This window comes from Nicotiana tabacum, chromosome 9 (genome assembly GCF_000715075.1).
Source record: "Nicotiana tabacum cultivar K326 chromosome 9, ASM71507v2, whole genome shotgun sequence".
NCBI lineage: Eukaryota > Viridiplantae > Streptophyta > Magnoliopsida > Solanales > Solanaceae > Nicotiana > Nicotiana tabacum.
The window spans coordinates 18,335,564-18,344,039 of NC_134088.1; positions in this window are offsets into that span (position 1 = coordinate 18,335,564).

The following is an 8,476-nucleotide window of genomic DNA, read 5'->3' on the forward strand; positions in this document are numbered from 1 at the left end:
ATCAGCCTAGCCTCGCCTGGTTCGAACCAACCCACTAGAGACCGGCACCGCCTACCATACAAGACCTCATACGGAGCCATCCGAATGCTCGACTGGTAACTGTTATTGTAAGCAAACTCCGAAAGTGGTAAGAACTGATCCCAAGCACCCCCAAAAATCTAACACACACGCATGAAGCATATCCTCCAGTATCTGAATAGTGCGTTCGAACTAACCGTCTGTCTGAGGGTGAAATACTGTACTCAACTCCACACGAGTACCCAACTCTCGTTGTACAGCCCTCCAAAACCGTGAAGTAAACTGTGTACCCCGGTCAGAGATGATAGATACAGGTACACCATGAAGTCTGACAATCTCACGAAGATATACCTGAGCCAGCTGCTCTGAAGGGTAAGTAGTAATCACAGGAATGAAATGAGCTGACTTGGTCAATCTATCCACAATCAACCAAAATGCATCGAACTTCCTCTGAGTCTGTGGGAGCCCAACAACGAAATCCATAGTGATCCGCTCCCATTTCCATTCTGGAATTTCCAACTTCTGAAGAAATCCACTCGATCGTTGATGCTCATACTTCACCTGCTGGCAATTTAGACACCGAGCTACATATTCCACTATGTCTTTTTTCATCCGCCTCCACCAATAGTGATGTCTCAAGTCGTGATACATCTTTGCAGCACCCGTATGAATGGAGTACCGCGGACTGTGAGCCTCTTAGAGAAGTAACTCATGCAAGCCATCTACATTGGGCACACATAGCGTGCCTTGCATCCGTAATATACTGTCATCTCCAATAGTGAGTTCCTTGGCATCACCGTGTTGAACTATATCCTTAAGGACAAGCAGATGGGGGTCATCATACTGACGCTCCCAAATACGATCATAACGAGAAGACTGAGAAACCACACAAGTCAAAACTCGGCTCGGCTCGGAAACATCCAATCTAACAAACTGGTTGGCCAAGGACTGAGCATTCAAGGCTAAAGGCCTCTCTGCTATCAGTAAATATGCTAAGCTGCCCAAACTCTCCGCCTTACGACTCAAGGCATCGGCCACTACATTGGCCTTTCCAGGATGATAGAGAATGGTGATATCATAATCCTTAAGCAACTCCAACTATCTCCGCTGCCGCAAATTAAGATCCTTCTGTTTAAGAAGATTTTGTAGACTCTGGTGATCGAAATAGACCTCACAATGGACGCCGTACAAATAATTACACCAAATCTCCAAGGCATAAACAATAGCTGCTAACTCAAGATCATGGACCGGATAATTTTTCTCATGTAACTTTAACTGTCTGGATGCGTAGGCAATCATCCTACTGGCTTGCATCAACACTGCGCCAAGACTAATACACGATGCGTTACAATACACAGTATAAGACCCTGAACCTGTAGGTAACACCAATACTGGGGCTGTAGTTAAAACTGTCTTGAGCTTTTGGAAGCTCTCCTCACACTCCTCGGTCCACTTGAACGGAGCACACTTCTGGTCAATTTGGTCATAGATACGGCAATAGAAGAGAAACCCTTTATAAATCGGCGATAATACCCTGCTAAACCAAGAAAAATCCATATCTCTGTAGCTAAGGACGGTCTGGACCAACTCTGCACTACTTCAATCTTATTCGGATCTACCTTGATCCCCTCGCACGAAACTATATGGCCCAAAATTCCTACTGAATCAAGCCAGAATTCACACTTTGAAAATTTTGCATATAACTTCTTTTCTCTCAAAGTCTGAAGCACAGTCATCAGGTGTTGTTCATGATCTTCCCGACTCCGGGAATACACCAGAATGTCGTCAATAAATATAATGACGAAAGAATCAAGATAGGGCTGAAATACACTATTTATTAAGTGCATAAATGTTGTTGGGGTGTTGGTTAGCCCAAATGACATCACAAGGAACTCGTAATGACCGTAACGAGTCCTGAAGGCAGTCTTCGGGATATCTGGCTCTCGAATCTTCAACTGATGATAGCCTAAACGCAAGTCAATTTTAGAGAATACCCTTGCACCCTGAAGCTGATCAAATAGGTCATCAATACGTGGCAATGGATACATGTTCTTCACTTTAACCTTGTTCAGTTGGCGGCAATCAATACACATCCGCATAGAACTATCCTTCTTCTTTACAAATAAGATAGGGGCACCCCAAGGCGATACACTAGGCCGAATGAAGCCCTTATCAAGCAACTCTTGTAACTATTCTTTTAATTCTTTCAACTCTGCTGGGCCATAATATATGGTGGAATATAAATGGGTTGAGTGCCCGGTAACAAATCAATTCTAAAATCAATATCCCTGTCGGGTGGCATACCCGGGAGATCCGCTGAAAATACATCAGGAAAATCCCTTACTATAAGGACTGACTCCATGGTAGGAGTATCAATACTAACATCTCTCACATAAGCCACATACGCATCACACCCCTTCTCAACCATTCGTTGAGCTTTAAGAAATGAAACAATCCTGCTAGTAACATGATCTGAGGTACCTCTCCACTCTAGCCGCGGTAGACCTGCCAACGTCACCGTCTTGGCATAACAATCAAGAATAGCGTGATAGGGTGACAACCAGTCCATGTCCAAAATAATATCGAACTCCACCATACTGAGCAATAATAAATCAGCTCTGGTCTCAAAACCACTGATAACAATTAAACACGACTGATACACACAGTCCACAATAATAGATTCACCCACGGGTGTAGATACATAAACAAATGAACTCAAGGAATCACGTGATACACCCAAATATGGGGCAAAATAAGATGACACATAAGAATAAGTAGAGCCTGGATCAAATAAGAGTGATGCATCTCTATGGCAGACCAGAATAATACCTGTGATAACAGAATCGGATGCAACGGCCTCTGCCCTAGTAGGAAGGGCATAATATCTAGCCTGGCCTCCCCCTCTAGGGCGACCTCTACCTGTCCGACCTCCACTTCTAGCTGGCTGTGCAGGTGGGGCGGCAACTGGTGCAGTAATCATGGCCTGAGAACCCTGTGGGCCCTGTGGAATGGGTGGGGCATGAGAAATTTGTGGAGGTGCACCCCATCTAAATCTGGGGCAATCTCGCATAATATGACGAGTGTAACCACACTCAAAACAAGCCCTTGGAGGACGTGGCTACTGGGACTGGCTCGGGCCTGATCGACTAGACTGTCCACTGAAAGCACCCCGTACAGGAGGTACAGTAGATAGTGGCGGTGTATAATATGGAACCTGAAGTCTGGGAGTAGCGGAACACCACTAAAAGATAGAAGTGCTGAATGGTATGTGATGTCCATCTCTAGCTCTCGGGCCATATTATATCTGATATTAGGATGGAGACCCTCAATAAATCTGTGAATCCACTCTCAAACAGTAGCAACTACGGTTGGTGCATGCCTCGCCAAATCACTGAATCAGACCGCATACTCTGACACGGTCATAGAACCCCGGCGCAGCTGCGCAAACGCTGCATGCCATGCATCTATAAGACTCTGAGGAACATACTCCTTTAAGAACATATCTGAAAATTGAGTCCTAGTGAGTGAAGATGCCTCAACGGGACTATCAAACTCATATGCCCGCCGCTACTGGTAGGCTGCTCCTCTAAACTGGAATACCATGAAAAAAACCCTACTGGAATCCACAATACCCATAGTATGAAGGATACGATGACATTCCTCCAAAAAACCCCGAGCATCCTCTGAAGCTAAATCGCTAAAAGTGGGAGGGTGGTACTTCTTGTACCTCTCGAGCCTGAGTTGCTCCCCCTCTGAAACTGTTGTCCTAATCTCAGGCCGAACTGGGACAACTGGTTGTACTAGTATAACCTCTAGGGCATGGTCAACTTCGGCCCGTGGTTCTGGAGTACGGGCGTCAGGAGTCTGTGCTCCTCCCCTGGCCTGAGATGTGGCAGGAGCAAGTGGAATTAACTCTGCCTGAGCTAGAGTGCCAAACATGCTCAAAAACTGGGCAACAGTCTCCTGAAGTGTAGGAGTAATAACAGGAGTCTCAGGTGCCTTCTCTCTAACTGGATCTACTGGTGGCTCTGGTGCAGCAGCTCGTGCAGGTGCCCTAGCTGCACCGCGTGGTCTTCCTCGGGCTCTGGCTCGGCCTCTGCCCCGACCCCGGCCCCTTGCGGCTCCAACAAGGGGCGCAAGTGTCTGATCGCCGGATCCAGTTATGCGTGTTCTCACCATGTGTGAGAGAATAGAAAGATAATGGTTTAGAACTTTGAAGTCAACAATAACGCATGATAAGGAATCAAAGAAGTGAATATTTTTCCTAACAGTTCCATAGCCTCCTGAAGATAAGTAGTGACGTCTCTGTACCGATCCGCAAGACTCTACTAAACCTTCTTATGACTCATAATACCTATGAACCTAGAGCTTTGATACCAACTTATCACGACTCTAAATTCCCTCTGTAGGAGGTCGTGATGGCACCTAGTCCCTAAGACTAGATAAGCCTATCAATGCGGAATAATAATAATAGATATCTGAAATAAATAAACTATAATTTAAATAATTACAACTCCCAAAACCCGATAGAAATAAGTCACAAGCTTCTAAGAATTTATTCTATATGTCTCTATACATCAGAGTCTAAAGCAAATAAGGAAGACAACATAGTAAGATAGAAGGGGACTCCGGAGTCTGTGGACGCTGGCAGATATACCTCGAAGTCTCCTCGTACAGCTAGTTTACTGATGCCTGGTCTGATAAGATATACCTGGATATGCACAAAAAGATGTGCAAAAGCGTAGTATGAGTACACCATAGCGGTACCCAGAAAGTGCCAAGAATAACCTCGGTAGAGTAGTGACGAGGTCAGGTCAGGCCCTACTGAAAAATAAATAATAACATGGTAAAATGTTTAACAATGTAATAAGATAAAATGACAATGGAAATGAATCAAGTAGTGTGTCACCATTTAATTACACCAAAAATTGGCAAATAATACCTCGTGGAAACAAAACAGAATTCTTTTCAACTTCAAGAAAATCACACCAAAAATCAAAGACAACTGCGGCCATAAATCAATATCAACAAGGTCACTCCCGAGTGACCGCCTCGTAGTCCCAAATCATAAATAAATTCACAATATCTCATTTCCTTATCTCACCGCTGGAGCCTTCACAATTAATTTTAAAGAAAATATTTTTCCCCGAAATAGCATCTTGTGTTTTAGCCATCCTTATCACACCGCATGACTTCTAGTAGTTTCCCCTACTAGCCACGCGTATCAATCCACCCTTATATCACCGCATGCGTTTTCACACCCAGACCTTATACCAGCGCATGCATATCAATATCACAATATATCACAATTTGTATCTCAAGTGCCCAAATATTTTAACTTGCCAAAATAAATCAATAACAATATTTTTCAACAATAAAGAGCTCACGGCTCATGCCAAAATAAATCAATAATATTTTCCATAATAAAGAGCTCACGGCTCCATCACAATGAGTACGAAAATCTCATAAAATATTCAGCAAAAATATTATTTCACAAATTTAACACCTTGTCTAAATATCAAAATTTTAAATGTAAAATACTTCATTTTTTAATAATATTTAAATTAAGAAATCCATCCTTCAAGTAACGCACAGAACAAAAAAAATAGAGTTTCAACTAAACAGGTAAAATACTTAGCAGGAACAAGTCAGGCAAATTTAAAATACGAAAATATATTAATGATGATGAATATAATAGAATAAAATAATTTAATTTATATGCAGCAGTGCTCTACACAATTTAAAGACATAATCTTCCATATTTAGCCCGTGCATACACTCGTCACCTCGTGTACACGACTTTCAACACATTTCAATTATCACAACAATACAAATCTTAGGGAAAATTTTTCCCACACAAGGATAGACAAGTCACTTACCTCGATTTGCTCCAATTTAACCAAGCAGTATGCCTTTTCCTCGATTTTCCGACTCCAATCGACTCGTATCTAGTCATAAATAATTCGATACAGTCAGCAAAAATTATAGAATCAATTCCATAAGAAAATACTATATTTTTAAATAAAATCCAAAATTAACTCAAAAATTGCGCCTCGAAATCCGAAGAAAGTTACGAAATATGAAGCTCGTTCAACCATGAGTCTAACCATACCAAAATGACTAAATTCCAATAACAATTCTACCCTCAAATCCTCAAATCTATCCAAGAGGGTTTTCAAAATTTTCCAACTTAAATCACCAATTAACTGATAAAAAGAGTGATGAATTTGGGTAATCTAACCAAAATTGAGTTAAGAACACCTACCCCGGTGTTTTCTTTGAAAATCTCCCAAAAACTCGCCTCAATCCGAGCTCCAAATCGATAAAAATTCAGAACTTAAACATTCTGCCCAGGCTTTTACTCTTCGCGATCACGAACATCCACACGCGATCGCGAAGCACAAATTTCCACTGCCAAAATTAACTCTACGCGATCGCGTATATCCTCACACGATCGCACATCACAAGAACGAATATACAATACGGTTTGATTAAATATTAATAATATAATGAAATAAAAAGACTCCAAGGGACTGCGACGACCAAGCAGCTCTACCTTAAATCCTTACGGTCCCGCTTTAACTCTGCTCAAGTCCGATACCTCTAATACCTGGCTCTGCACAAAAATATACAGAAGTGTAGTATGAGTACACCACGGTCGGTACCAGTAAGTATCAAGACTGACCTCAGTGGAGTAGAGACGAGGTACAGCCAAGACACTCACTAGTCTAATAACCTGTGCAATACAATATAGAAAATAATACGGGAAAATAACTAGCAATGATAACAAGAATATCATAATTATTGCTCAGACGAATAATAAATACAAATACACCCAATTATATCAAATTCTTCAAATAAATGTCCTTCACATATAATTCTTCCAAATAACTCTCTTTCAAATATAATTTTTCTCAAATAAATATCTTTCAAATACAATTCTTTCATATAATTTTTTCTAAATAAAAATCCTTCTAAATAAATATTTTGAATATAACGTTTCAATTAAAAAGTCACCATGTGACACCTCATTTCATAATCATAAAAATACGGGTCTCAGCCCATTTTCATATTTTTCATAAACACGGGTCTCATCCCTTTTTTCATATCTCCACGGCACTTCGTGCGCATAATTAAATCATCATATTTCTCCGGCACCTCGTGCCCTCATTTCATATTTCAACTGCACGGACAACTCACGTGCCAATATCCTCAATGTATATAAGATCCACATGATCAATTTATTTTTCAATAAAGTAAGGTTAAAATCTTTAAATCAAGTAAGAAACCAATAAATGAATGAATTTATTTTAGAATCATTTGGGTGGAGAAAATAATATTTCAATTAAAATAAAACATCAGATAAACTACTGATTTGGATATAAAATTTATTAAATTAAAACATACTAGAATTATTTTTTTTATTTAAAACAACTCAATCATCAAAAACAAGTACAACCCAAAAATACAAATCCTCAAAGTCTCGTACGAAAAAATCGAGGTCAACACAATACATCAAGAAATATAAAACACATAATATTAAGTGAAATAATACATCACGAAAAACACAAGAATTTATGAATTTCGGAAAAATAAAATAACCAAAGGCAAGTACAGCCATAGAGAAATATCAACAAAAGGGCACTCCCGAGATACCGCCTCGTAGTTTCAAATCATAAATAAATTCACAATATCTCATTTTTTTATATCACCGCGGGAGCCTTCACATTTAATTTTAAAGAAATTATTTTTCCCGAAATAGCATCCCACGTTTTTAGCCGCCCTTATCACATCGCATGACTTCTAGTAGTTCCCCTACTAGCCACACGTTTCAAGCCAGCCTTATCTCACCACATGCGTTTCAACACCCTAACCTTATATCACCGCATGACTTCTAGTAGTTCCCCTACTAGCCACGCGTTTCAAGTCACCCTTATCTCACTGCATGCGTATCAATATCACAATATTTCATAAATCGCACCTCAAGTGCCCAAATATCATAGCATAATACAACTTGCACCTCAAGTGTCCAAATATTACAACATATCACAAATTGCACATCAAGTGCTCAAATCTTACAACATATCACAAATTGTACATCAAGTGCTCAAATCTTACAACATATCACAAATTGTACATCAAGTGCTCAAATATTATAAAATATCACAAATTGAACATCAAGTGCTCAAATATTACAACTTTCCACATAAATCAACAATATATTATTTTTCAACAATAAGGAACCCACGACTCGATTATAATGTGTACAACATCTTAACAAAATATTCGGGAGTGAACAACTCAACCGAATAATATTTCATAATTTAGCACTTTGCCTCAATATGATTCACGACCTTTTTAATTCAATACTAAATTTTCAACAACGTGAATTGAAAAGTAATTCATCAAGGAATAACAGCTCTTTTAAATCACAACTTCAAGAAATAAATAGATTTAT